Source organism: Callorhinus ursinus, unplaced genomic scaffold, assembly GCF_003265705.2.
Source record: "Callorhinus ursinus isolate GAN/ISIS: 27379988/994484 unplaced genomic scaffold, GSC_fseal_2.0 scaffold35, whole genome shotgun sequence".
Classification (NCBI taxonomy): domain Eukaryota; kingdom Metazoa; phylum Chordata; class Mammalia; order Carnivora; family Otariidae; genus Callorhinus; species Callorhinus ursinus.
In genome coordinates, this window is record NW_027397097.1 from 13,447,552 (window position 1) to 13,460,924 (window position 13,373).

General features: G+C 37.2%; 1 protein-coding gene and 1 long non-coding RNA gene across 24 annotated transcripts in view; one reads left to right on the forward strand and one right to left on the reverse strand.

The window, feature by feature from the left end:
• The window catches only part of LOC141370474 (uncharacterized), a 52,743-nt gene extending 43,736 nt beyond the window's left edge, over positions 1-9,007 (forward strand). The window contains exon 5 of one of the 2 annotated variants that reach the window (XR_012374527.1): positions 8,873-9,007. This is a non-coding gene — a long non-coding RNA (uncharacterized lncRNA). The remainder of the gene's footprint in view (positions 1-8,872) is intronic. The other variant, XR_012374528.1, reaches the window with a different exon arrangement.
• The window catches only part of DLG2 (discs large MAGUK scaffold protein 2), a 2,181,535-nt gene that overhangs the window by 711,110 nt on the left and 1,457,052 nt on the right, over positions 1-13,373 (reverse strand). The gene's annotated exons all lie outside the window — the stretch shown is intronic.

Below are 13,373 nucleotides of genomic sequence, written 5' to 3' on the forward strand. Positions count from 1 at the left end.
AATTTTCTTCAATATCAGAGGATAGCCACTTTTAATGATGAAATGATTACACATTTCTCTTAATCTACATGACCAAAGTGGTTCACAGAAATGAAGGTCAACGGTGTCAACATTTCTGACTAATATCTTAATTAAACCTCAACAAGCAGCCACATTCCCAGAGTAGATGTAGCATTGTGATATAGAACATAAGAAATATAAAGTGTGTATTCTCTGAGGAACACTTATATGCCCTGGATCATTTCACATCTTACTTTGCTGAGGCTATAGGAAGGACCGTGTCTGGCCCAGTGACAAAGGAAACTAAAACATTTAGGATTTGAAAGTAACCCCTTCAGTTTGTTTCCCAGAGTCAAGAGTCTCTCATGGTTTGTCTCCCTTTCTGATTTTTTCCCCATTCAGTTCTCCCTCCCTTCCCGTATGATCCTCTGCGCTATTTCTTATATTCCACATATGAGGGAAACTGTATGATAACTGTCTTTCCTGATTGACTTATTTCACTTAGCATAATCTCCTCCAGTTCCATCCATGTCAATGAAAATGGTAGGTATTTATCCTTTCTGATGGCTGAGTAATATTCCATTGTATATATGAACCAATTCAGGAGAGCACTGGGTGTAATACACAACAAATGAATCATTGAACACTACATCAAAAACTAATAATGTACTATATGTTGGCTAACTGAATTTAAATTTTAAAAAAATGAAAAAAAGAAAGTTGCATTCAAAAAAATTTTAATTTAATTTAATTTAATTTAATTTAATTTAATTTAATTTAAAAAAAAAAGAAAATAACCCCCATTGTAAGATCCTCTAAGGCAGTACAGAATAGTGGCTTAGGGCCATGCTTCTCCAATTTTGATATGCATTTGAATCATCTGGGGATCTTGTTAAAATGCAGATTCACATTCAGTAGGTCTGGGGTGGGCTCCAGAGTTTACATTTTTACAAAGCTGCCCAGTGATGCTGATTCTGACAGTCTGAGCTCTACCCTTTTGAGTAGCAAAGACAGAGGCACAGATCCTGCTTGGGTTTGAGTGCTCCCTTTTTCTCTTAGAAGCTACATGATTGTGGCCACATAAATAACCCCTCTTTCTGTGAGTTTTTTTTCAATCTGTGAGGATATCAGTATCAAATTTAAATGGTTGATGTGAGGACTAATTAATTAATGCATATAAAACATTTTAAATGTTACCCAGTACTGAGCAAGGACTCAATATAATTTTTTATGAATAACTAAAGGTTTCTCATTATAAACATTTAGCCAGTCAACAGAGATGAACATCCTACAAATTTTAATTGAGTTTAATTCACCACCATAATTTATTTTAAGCCATTAATGTCAACAATCACATTAATCTCCATCCACATCCAAAGCTTGGCATGTTATAATTTTTCAAGTCATTGAACTTAAAAAAGCAGCTAATTAACAATTCTCTTGGTGGTGGCTATACTCAGAGGCAACTTGTCATGATATAGCAAAAAATTTCTTCATCTATTGTTTTCGTGAGGAATACAACAAAATAAGAACTAAATATGTTTTCTTTAAAAGATTTTATTTATTTATTTGTCAGAGAGAGAGAGAGAGTGTGTGCATACAAGCAGGGGGAGTGGCAGTCGGAGGGAGAAGCAGTCTCCCTGCTGAGCAAGGAGCCCGACGCAGGACTTGATCCCATGATGACCTGAGCTGAAGGCAGACACTTAACTGACTGAGCCACCAGGTGCCCCTAAATATGTTTATAAATAACTGAAATGTATCCTGCTATTAGCCCCACAGTATTACAGGTAGTTGGTCTTCTTCCCTCTTTGTATTAATCTCTTTCACAACTAAAATTATTTTGTTTGTTTGTCGTCTGTTCCTCTCATCATGAGTTTAAACTCTATAAGGGATGGACAATGTGTATCTTATTCACTGTTATATTTCAGCATGCAGCTTCCTGCTTGACATTGATATACTGTTAATAAATAAAGAAATGTTTGTAAAAATATGAAATAAATGGCTGAATATGCACCTCAGTTGTACATTTCATTCATTTACTCAAGAATACATTAAGAGTCTGTGATTTTTTTTTCCTTTGGTTATTTTCTAGGTACTGGAGATTCATAGTCTCTATGTTTAAGGAGCTATGCTCTGGTTGGGAACAGATATGTGAGCAAAGAATTGAATACAAGATCAATTCCAAGTGGGTAGGGGGATGCATAAGGAGAGCACTTATAGATTAGAAGTAGGACTGAAATAGACCATTGCAATTAAAGGAAAAATTCACGCATTTTCCCAAAAGTGTGAAATAGTCAGACAAACCAGAAACCTTCAATAGAATGGGTAATGAGGAGATGAATAGTCCTAGAAATTTACGGTAGAGACAAAGACGAGGTCCAGATCCTACAAGGCAACATAGATGTTTTCTATTCTATAGCACATGTGGAGTTAGGTTGAAAGGATGAGAACTTAAAAGATAAAAAACTGAAATGACTAACCTTCTCATACAGAATACTAATAATGCTATATAGAGAGTGACTATAGCAGAGACTGTTAACTGCCTCTGAATATCTACTTTCCTCTTCTCCTTAGAAATTGTTACCTTGTGAAAAAGTTAGTTACCCTACCCTCTCTCAGCGAGGTGTAGACACATGATCATTTTTGATCAATGAAGGAGTTGATTCTTGTGTGTAATTTCTGGAAGTGTCCATAAAAATAGGCAACACACTTTTTCATGTCCCTTCCTGCTGCTGGAAATGTGGTGCAATGGTTGGAGCTAGAGTCCCATTCAAACCATGAGGTGATTAAGAAACAGGGATCCTTGTGCTACAATGCTAAAAGAAGTAAGACTTTAGATGTCTTAAACTATAAACTATATACTATATATAAACTTTATAAGCTATAAACTTAAACCATGCCTCGCTTTCAGTTTCATTTATGTGAAAGAAAAACAATTTTTTCCCCACTGATTTCGCTGCTCTTATTTTGGGATTTGTATGCCACTTATCCTAATTCTCAGTGTTATGAGTACAGAAATATGGAAGGGCTTCAAGAAGGATGTGACATTCAAAGTAGTTACTGAAGGAAAGGAAGATCATAAGGAGAGGGGGCCAAAGTAAAACAAACACGTGCATAAATATCACCCCGAATACAGTATGTTCAGGAAACTGGGAGATCTGTGTAGTGAGAACACGGGGTATATTGCCGGAAAGTGCTGGGGAGGGGACAGGGAACAAAGGATGACAGGCACCAGTAAAAAGCCTGCAATATCACACTACGCAGTTTAGATTTTGTGAGGCAATTTCAGGACCATTAAAGGTTTTATGTGGTTAAATGGCAGGACCATAACCGGTGTCTAGAATAATAACTCAGAGACCTATACAAACTCAAAGAAGGAAAAGCAAGAAACAAGTTCAGAGGAGGCTGTAGGAGTCCTGGAAAGTGAAGAGGCCAGGCCTAAGGGCCTTGACAATGAGGACATGGGACAGAGATGCAAGATATTTAGCAAACATACTACATAGGAATTAGTAGCCACATAAAGGCAGAGACGTGAAGCAGAGGAAGTCAGGAAGACTAGTAGAAATGAAATATGGCTTGGACAGTTGAGTTAATGGTGATGTTACTCACCAAGACAGGGAATGAAGGAGGAAGAAAGATGCATTTAAAAAATGCAAATGGAAGTCAGGCTTCGTGGAATAGGGAGAAGAAAAACAGAAAATAAAAAAACAGCAACACTGAAAGATTTTTGCATGTCTGGCTCTTTCTCATGTTCAGTTGAAATTTAAATATCACTTCCTCCAAGAAGCCTTCTCTAAATCCTCTTTCTAAAGAAACCACTGCCCTCCCCACGCCCAATAGCACTATCACAGCACTTGGCTTTATTTTCTTCAGAGCTCTTCTTACATTGTATCTTCCTTTTTGTTTATCGTGTACTTTGACTAGAATGTAAGCTCCATGAGAGTGGAAATTTTGGTTTGCTCCCATTAATTAAAGTGTGCCTGACACACGGCGCCCAAAAACTTCTGTTGCATGAATGAATCACAGTACTAATACCAGTACAGAACTCAGAGCTCATACATACAAATAAAAATTAAAAAAAAAAAAAAGATTTAAGGGACCAAAGCCATCACATGAGAGGTCCCTCAGTAATGGATGACAAGGAAGCTGAGCTCCAGCAATGCCCATAAAGACCTGTGGCAAATGACACAGCTGGTTTGTTGGGAGGGGTCTCAAGACCTGACTTAGGTCCAGTTTGGCACTTACTAATGATATGCTCTTCATGAATTTCATGACCTCAAAGCATCTTTTAGTTTTCTTAGCTATAAAAAAGACTGTTTGGTCCGTGAATATTTTGAGAATTAAATGAAACAACACATGAAAGCATGTTGTTCCTCACTTTCATCCAATCTGTCCTAAAGCATTCATTCTCAATTCCTACTTATTGTTTATTAGATGCAATGACATCACTAATGCTACTTCTAAGATCTCTTCCCAGCTTGAGTTTTAACTTTAACAACATGTTTTGTATACTTGTAATTTTCCCATTTACCACATTCTGGAATAATTTCTCTCTTTCTGTAGCTCTTTAACCTTTTGTTAATGAGGTATATAACAATCCTGTGTTTGACCTTAGTTCACTTTTGAGTGTCTTCATCAGTCTCTTAAGTGAGTAACTCAGCGAATTAAATTTTATTACAACTACTGAGAGGCAGGGTAGCATAACGCTGTTCTTACTAAATGTCCCTCACCACATGCTGTATAACCTTGGACAAGTTAAAGATCTCGTTTTTGCCTAAGATTCCTCACCTTTAAGGTGGAGATAACAATATATTGGTCAGGGTTATTGTGAGGATTGCATAAATTAACATATGTAAAGAATTGTTAATAGTGCCTAGCATATAATGCAACAATTATTAACTACTGTTATTCTTACCATTTACTAAACCATGTATGAAATTACTCAGATTACTCTCTTATCAGTACTGAGATATTTCCAGTTTTCCCCATTTTACCAAATAAGAAATTAAAGCTCCAGAGTTTAAGTAACTTCAAGTTCACAGATCTAGTGAGGTGGCAGTGCTAATATTAATTCAAGAGCCACTTTTACTGGACACCAAGCCTATGCTCTTGGCCATGTCAACATAATGCTTCATTTCAAAGAAGACAGATCATCTCGTCATGAAAGCAGACATTTATTAAACCAAATTGCCATCAAAGAAACTGGCATTAAATATACTTTTGACTGTGTACTTAAAGTAGGAGCAATAGGCATTCAGAGAAGGGGAAACCTCAGTGACATGGGTTGTCAGGGAAAGCTTCTGAAGGACCCAAACGGAGCTAGATATTTGATTGTTTCTAATTACATTGAGCCTTAGGTTACTACAATGACCTACCTAAAGGTCAACCATAGATCAGCTTTCAGCAGTAGTCTGGCCAGCAAATTTCTTTTCCCAGTTTTGTTGGGGGCCCACAGGCAAACTGATCAAGCACAGACTGTGCCTCTTTTTTTAATTAACCCAATTACAGCTCATAAATGGTGACATGTGTCAGCAGACCTATCCCTGGAGGGGCGTTTCGTTAACTTGATCATGTCTGAACCTGGGGGCATGCTCCTTGCATAGACAGCTTTGTTAAGCAGTGGCTGTGTCTGTTTCCAAGTTAACAGGGGGCAAGCTCAGTTTATTACCTATAATGAGCCCACTAAACCAAACACTTGCATTGGAAGGTCTTTTCAGACTCACAATGCATTAGAAAGATTACATGCTTTAATATTCTTGATGATTTATGATAGTCCACACTATGGTTACTGTTCTTTTCCCCCTCAAAATAATAAGCATGCAAATGCTGGTGTCTGATTTTATAATTTCAGTTCAAATAGATCAAACTCTCTTCATTTTATAGCTCTAAGGCAGTGGTTATCAAACTTGGCCGTATAAAAGGATCACCTGGGGAAGTTTTAAATAGTCCGATGTGTATGCCCAGGCTATTGCAGGCCTTTTAGAAGGGATCTGTGTTCCTGAAGTCCAGGCATCAGGGCTTTTAAAGCACACCAAGAATGGAAATTTACAGCTAAGGTTGAGAATTACTGCGTAAAGATATCAGGAAAACTATTAGCAATGAGTTAAAAAATAAATGAAAATTTCCTGAGATTGTCTTTAAAGAGATACTGATTATGAATGGCTATTGTTTGCTCTCAGCATGCTGTTCGATCTATCTGGCTTTGTTATTTCATGACTGTATTTCCTTCCTATGACATCTCATTAGCTAGCTATTCTCTGAGTTTTTATACTCCTGAATTTTCAAAATAATACACCTCTAGGCATAGGATCATTTGGAGCACTTGGTGGAAATCAGGATAATCAAAACATATTGCTATTAAAGCTCTTTGTGAAGCAGCAACTATGCGTTTTCACTAAAGGAAAAGCTCATGAAGTTTCATTTTGTTATTTAAATATTCAAACAAACCTGGAGCTTATAAGTGACAATTGAGAGAAAATATTTTAAGGCTGCGTTATGATACACTTAGAAAAGAGAAGATACTAGGGGAAGCCAACCATTGAAAGCCACGTGGTAGAGAGCTCCCAGTCTGAATTAATGTGGGACAATACATCTTTGTCTTAGACCCTGTTGTTATAGACAAGGGAGACTGAATCACTTAGGTCTTTTGAAAATAAAATCATCAAGAATTGTTTTTTTCTCAAAATGTGATTATTTTAAAGACCGGTTTCTTCTACAAAAAATTGGAGATCAGAGGTAATTGATTGCTATGTGCTAGCATAGCATATGAAGCATATGAAGCATTAAATGCTTCATATTCAATAATTCATTTAATGCATGAACCCATGAGGTAGGTGATGTTATGCCATTTTGTATGTGAGGAAACTGAGCCATAGAACCTTTAGGTAATTTTCCCTATTCCTTATCCAAGAAGGATATAAATTTATGCCTGCCAGACAATAAAACCAATCCCTACAGGCAATATCACGAACTTCTCAGAAAGATAATTAGCCACTAAGAGAAAGATAGTTTTTTTTTGTTTGTTTGTTTTGTTTTTTTAAAGAGGCTGTATCCTGAAGATGAACTAAAAAAGGATGAATAGCAATGGAAAGAGCCTTTCAGTGACTTCAAATAGTGATGTGTGGGCACCAGAGGAAGGATTTATATTGGAATAGTCGTAAGAGACAAGGTATCTGTCCAATTGCCCAGAGGATAAGTAGCTATAGTTAACTCCCAATAATTGGTACTTGAAAAATATCACTGTGGAAAAGTCCATTTAAAAGCCCAACAAAATTTAACAAGGGAGGGACAAGATTACAAAGTACTCTAAGCATCACATAAAAATCTTGAGGCCCTAGGAAATGATGTTTTATTATTTCTGCTTTTTTTTAATAAACTTTTTTTTAAATAAAAAGTTTGAAATAGGGTTTCTTAGCTTCATTTCAATAATACTCTTAAAATTGAGGGAAAATAATATATATATATTTTTAAATATTTTATTTATTTATTTGAGAGGGAGAGAATGAGAGACAGAGAGCACAAGAGGGAAGAGGGTCAGAGGGAGAAGCAGACTCCCTGCTGAGCAGGGAGCCCGATGTGGGACTCGATCCCGGGACTCCAGGATCATGACCTGAGCCGAAGGCAGTCGCTTAACCAACTGAGCCACCCAGGTGCCCCGAAAATAATATATTTTAAGCCATTACTCTTTATTATTCTACTCTCATTTCCTTTATTGATTTTGCTTTTTACTAAATGATCACTCTTCTTTTCTCTTCTATTTGATCTCACCCAACTAACCATTATCGTATTTACTGCCTGCATTTTCTTTCAAAAAATGTGAGAAAAAAAATATTTTTACAGCAGAAATACTAACAAATTTAATGGGCTCTCCAACTAACTAGAGTACTACAATATTTGGCATAAGGTAAGAAACAAGATTAGAATGAAGCATGAGAATTGAGTCTCTGTAGGAAAGGAACTACATAGGGTGGCAGATAACTGGATCACCGTGATCTACAAAAAGTTTTAAGACAAATAACACAGGGATTATCTTTTGCTTTTGTAAGGCTTTTTAAAAAATATTTATTATTGAAGTACAGTTGACATGCAATGCTATATTGGTTTCAGGTGTACAACATAGTGATTCAACTATTCCACACGTTACTCAATACTCCTCACGATAAGTATAGTTACCATCTGTTACCACACAATGTTATTATAGTATTATTGACTATATTCCCTATGCTGTACTTTTCATCTCATCTCTTATTATTTTAAAACAAAGTTTGTACCCCTTAACCCCCATCATGAATTTCACCCATTCCTTCCCCCACCTTCCCTCTGAAAACCACCAGTTTGTTCTCTTTGTAAGTCTGTTTTTGGTTTTTTAGTGGTTGCTTTTGTTTTTTTCCTTTCTGTAGAATCCAATATAAGTGAAATCATATGGTATTTGTCTTTCTCTGTCTTATTTCACTTATAATATCCTCTAAGTCCATCTATGTTGCTATATATGGAAAGATTTCATTCTTTTTTATGGCTGAGTAATATTCCACTGTGTGTGCATGTTTGTGTGTGTTTGTGTGTGTGTGTGTGTGTGTGTGTGTATCACATCTTTACCCATTTATCTATCAATAGACACAGATTGCTGCCATATCTTGGCTATTGTAAATAATGCTGTAATAAACAGGGGTGCACATATCTTTTTGAATTAGTGTTTTTATTTCATTTGGTAAATTCTCAGTAGTAGAATTACATGTAATAGATATTACATGTAACCATCTATCATTGCAGCTAAGTGTGGCTTTGTACCTAAGTTCTAATTCTTGGGATATAAAGGGAAATCATGTTTTAAAGGGAGGAACCATGTTCATCTCTCTGTACTTCTTTTAACCAGCTCCTTGGCATGTCATGATGGTGACTATGCACCCAAAGGCCACATCCAAGGGTGATAGAGCAAGAAGAAGGTTTTTGGGTCCCATCTCTTTAAGACCTGTGGAGCAGAACAGACATTACAGTCTGGACTACCCACTTATGGACGGTTACATGTGAAATACATTTCTATCTTGCAAAAGCACTGTGATTTTGCTCTCTGTTATATGTAACTGAACATACATACTAAATAATGCACCATGTGAGAGAGTTATTACTCTCTCTACTTACAGATGAAGGAAGAGGGTCAAAGAAGTTAATTTTCCAAGGTTACCCACTACTATATGGTAGAATTAAAAAAAAAAAAAAACTGAACGCTACCTTCCCAACTTCATGCTCTGTGACTGCTCTGTGCTTCAGCCTCACAGAACTCACTATATATGAGTTTCCAGGCCTCTGGTCTTTGCACATATAGTTCTTTTCTTGGAATGCCTTTTCTCTACCCAGCCTGAATACATCTTACTTAATCTTTAAGAGCCAGTTTTGACTTCCTCAAGTGGGATGGTTCTTTGTACCATATTCTCTTAAAGCAGTTTCTTCACATCTTCATTCATTTATTCACTCAGCCATCCAACCAACCTAGCAAAAAATGTGCCAGGTTCACTGATATGAGGAATTCTTAATCTCGGGAAACAAACTGAGGGTTGCTGGAGTGGTGGGGGGGTGGGAGGGATGGGGTGGCTGGGCGATAGACATTGGGGAGGGTGTGCTATGGTGAGCACTGTGAATTGTGCAAGACTGTTGAATCACAGACCTGTACCAATACATTTGGTACAAATAATACATTATATGTTAAAAAAAATAATACATTATATGTTAAAAAAAAGAAGATAGCAGGAGGGGAAGAATGAAGGGGGGGAATCGGAGGGGGGGATGAACCATGAGAAACTATGGACGCTGAGAAACAAACTAAGGTTCTAGAGGGAGGGGGTGGGGGGATGGGTTAGCCTGGTGATGGGTATTAAAGAGGGCATGTACTGAATGGAGGACTGGGTGTTATACGCAAACAGTGAAGCATGGAACACTACACCAAAAACTAATGATGTAATGTATGGTGATTAACATAACATAATAATAAAAAAAATTTAAAAATGTGCCTGGTTATAGAGGTAAGAAAGTAATAAAAATGAAACAATTTTTTTTGTGCTTATGGAGTTTACATCCTAGAAAGAAATATCAGGCATTAAACAGTTAGAGTGCAGTCTGACTACTTCTTTGAAAGGGAAGAGTCTGAAGTGAAAACATACCTCAGGAGCACCACACCTAACCTTAGCATCCCAGAAGAAGCATTATTTAAGCTGAATCCTTTAGGATGCATAGGAGTGAGTCAGGCAGAGAATGGCAAGGGGTCTTTTAACAACATGTACCAGAACTAAGTACTGTCCACTAGACTCTATCAGACTATGAAAGTCAATGCTTTTATAAAGCATCCTAAGTGATTTATCAACACCACCACCACCAAGATTAAATGCTGGCTCAGGTTAATACTAAATGTGTTACCATTGTACTTTTGTGAATCCCTATAGTTTTGTTTTGTCTTTCCTCTATAGAGTATTTCCTATCCCAACCATCACCGCCACTTCAGTCCAGTATCCAGAAGCTTCCTGGGTGCAGATTCATCTGGGATGCTTATAAAAACATAGATTCCTTGGACATACCCTGAGATTCTGATTCTACTGATCTGGGGCAGAGTGGGAAATTCTGCAATTCTAATAACCTGCCTGGAAAGATTTGATGCTATCAGTTCACAGACCACATCTTGAGTAGCAATTCTATAGAGAGAAATTATATAAATATTTCTCAGAATTATTTCCCCTTGTTTTTAAACCTGCTCTGCCAGGTTGAGCTCCTTGGAACAAAAGTGGATCTTTTGCCCGGGGCATATGGGACATGTACCTTCAGAGGAACCATTACCAGAAAGAAGGGCCTGTGTGGTGACTCTCACCCATCAGTCACATACTCCACCCAGACAACTGTTGTATTTTCTCATCGCCACCTCCCCCACCCAGCCTGTGTGGAGGTTTCCCAGTGGAATGAGGAGTTACCAGTAGAGTAGCCAGCCATTTGCCTTCTTTAAGGGCACCCCAGGGAAGAAAGATGGAAGTAGGTTGGTGAATGGGTAAATAGGTCAGGTTTTCTATTTATTTTGTGATTTTTAAAAGATTCATTTAAGTCTGAATAGGAGTTTTATAACTTCACAAAAAGAAAATGATGAGAGAATCACTGAACTGTTAAGAAGGCTTTCAGCGAGTGCTGGTGTTCATCTCCATGTGTCATGCATGAGAGTCTTGAAAGTTAATAAGCTTTTGAGAGCCATGAGGACAGAGACAAGGTCTTTCACATGAACATATCCCACAACTCCCTAAGAGAGTTATAACTGCTTAGAGAATTTGAAAATACTTAACTCTAAAGAGGAGGATATGAAAGCAACTCACAAAAGCTGAGAGGATAATTTTGATGATTAATTAGGTAATACATATAAAGCACCTCTAGAAAAGAGCGGTTCCTTGATAAACGTTATCTCCTTCTCCCTTCTATTTATCTATTTTTTAATTATTTATTATCTAGAACAGTTTTGTCCCTTAGAACTCTCTAGAATGATGGATTCTATACCTGCACTGTTGAATACATTACCCCCTAGCCATGTTGGCTACTGAACACTTCAAATGTAGCTAGTACAACTGAGAAACTAAATTTTTGATTTTATATTATTTTAATTAAATTTAAATAATTATATGAGACTTGTGGCTACTGTCTTGGAGAACACAGGCTTTGAAGCAAGCACAACATAGTAGTTGATAATTAAGTGTGTCAATTTGTTGAACTGTATTGGATGGATCCTTTCTCATACAGATATGCATATGTTTAAGGTGATGAGTGAAAGGGGCAGGTGCCCCAAGGGCAGGCCAAAAGGTGTAGTGAAAGGACAAACCCAGAGGATCCAAGCCAAAAAAGAAGTTTCTGTCATACTGATCAATACTTCTCAAACTTTAATATGCATACAAATCACTGGGGTTCTTGTTAAACATACAGATTCTGATTTAGTAGGTCTTGAAAGGGACCTTAGATTCTATGTTCTTAAGATTCCAGGTATTAACAATGTTGCTAGTTAAAAAGTCCATTTCAAGGAGCAAAGATCTAGATGTAGGTAGGCCAGTGGACCAGCATAACCGCTATTGGATCTATCTCTGAATTAGCTATGGCATCTGCATTCTTGACTCAGTAGTTCTAGATCAAATCACAGGAATGCTCCATTTTATCAAAGGCACACCTTGTGATGAACATTTATTAGGCACCTTCTATATACTAGAAAGAGAACTCATAACAACCCCTGTGGGTCAAATATTATTCCCATTTACAAATAATAAATCAGGTTTAGTTAGATAATTTGACTTAACCAAAACTCACCCAAGAACTAACTAAGAGGTGGGCTCAGAACCCAGTTACCCCTGAATCCAAATCCTACTCTTTCTCATTACACGATCTTGTTACTCAAAGTGTGGTATACAAATGAACATCAGCCTCCCCTGGAGGCTTATGAGAAATGCAGACTCTCAGGACCCATCCCAGACCTACTGAATCAGAATCTGCACTTGAAGATCTCCAGGTCATTCTTATGTACATTAATATTTGAAAAACACTATCATGTGCCATCTCTACCTTTATAGAACAAAGCAACAAGTGGAAGTGTAGGGGATCTGCTGATTGTGGCTGCTAAGAAATGGATTTTGACTGGCTAGGGTTGACTCTAGAATAAATATTGATAGCTTAGCTTCTATTGCTAAAGTCTTATTGCCTCATAGGCACAGTTTAAGCCAAAATTAAGCTGTTTTCTGGTAGGTAAGGATTTTTTAGTTTGGGATAATACTATATTCCCAACAGATAAAAACATCAACAATTTAATTTTAACAGTGTTCATGGGGGAAAAAAAACACAACAAAGAAATACAACAAAGAAATAAACTTGTTTGCTGAAAGATAAATGTACTAAAATCGGCAAAGTCTTCTAAAATATCTTAACATTATTAATCATACTGGATGGGTCAAAGAAACATAATTCTGCTTCCTCTCTCTTCATGGGTAATTCTGGAAAACTATCCAATTAAGAGTGAATAGCAGCCTGAATCACAAGGGTCTGTTATTGTACAAAGTGACTCAGAGGAATTAATGTCTAACTGCCCTGCTCTGTGACCAAGGGCTTGGTCATCCCACTTCTGCAATACAGCAACTTCCTCCTCAGAGAGCTCTTACTCTCAGCTTCCTGCTGCTGGAATCAATCAGAAATGCCATTTAAACCTTGCTTAACAACACCTCTTAGTTTCAAGCCCATTCTTTGGCTCCGGAATGAACTTCATTGCTAACTTGATTGTTTCTCTATGTCCCTTAACCCACATCATCCATTATTTTCTCTCATCCCCCACTCTTCTCAACACCCTTCACTACACTGTCAACCTCTCTTGGGCCACT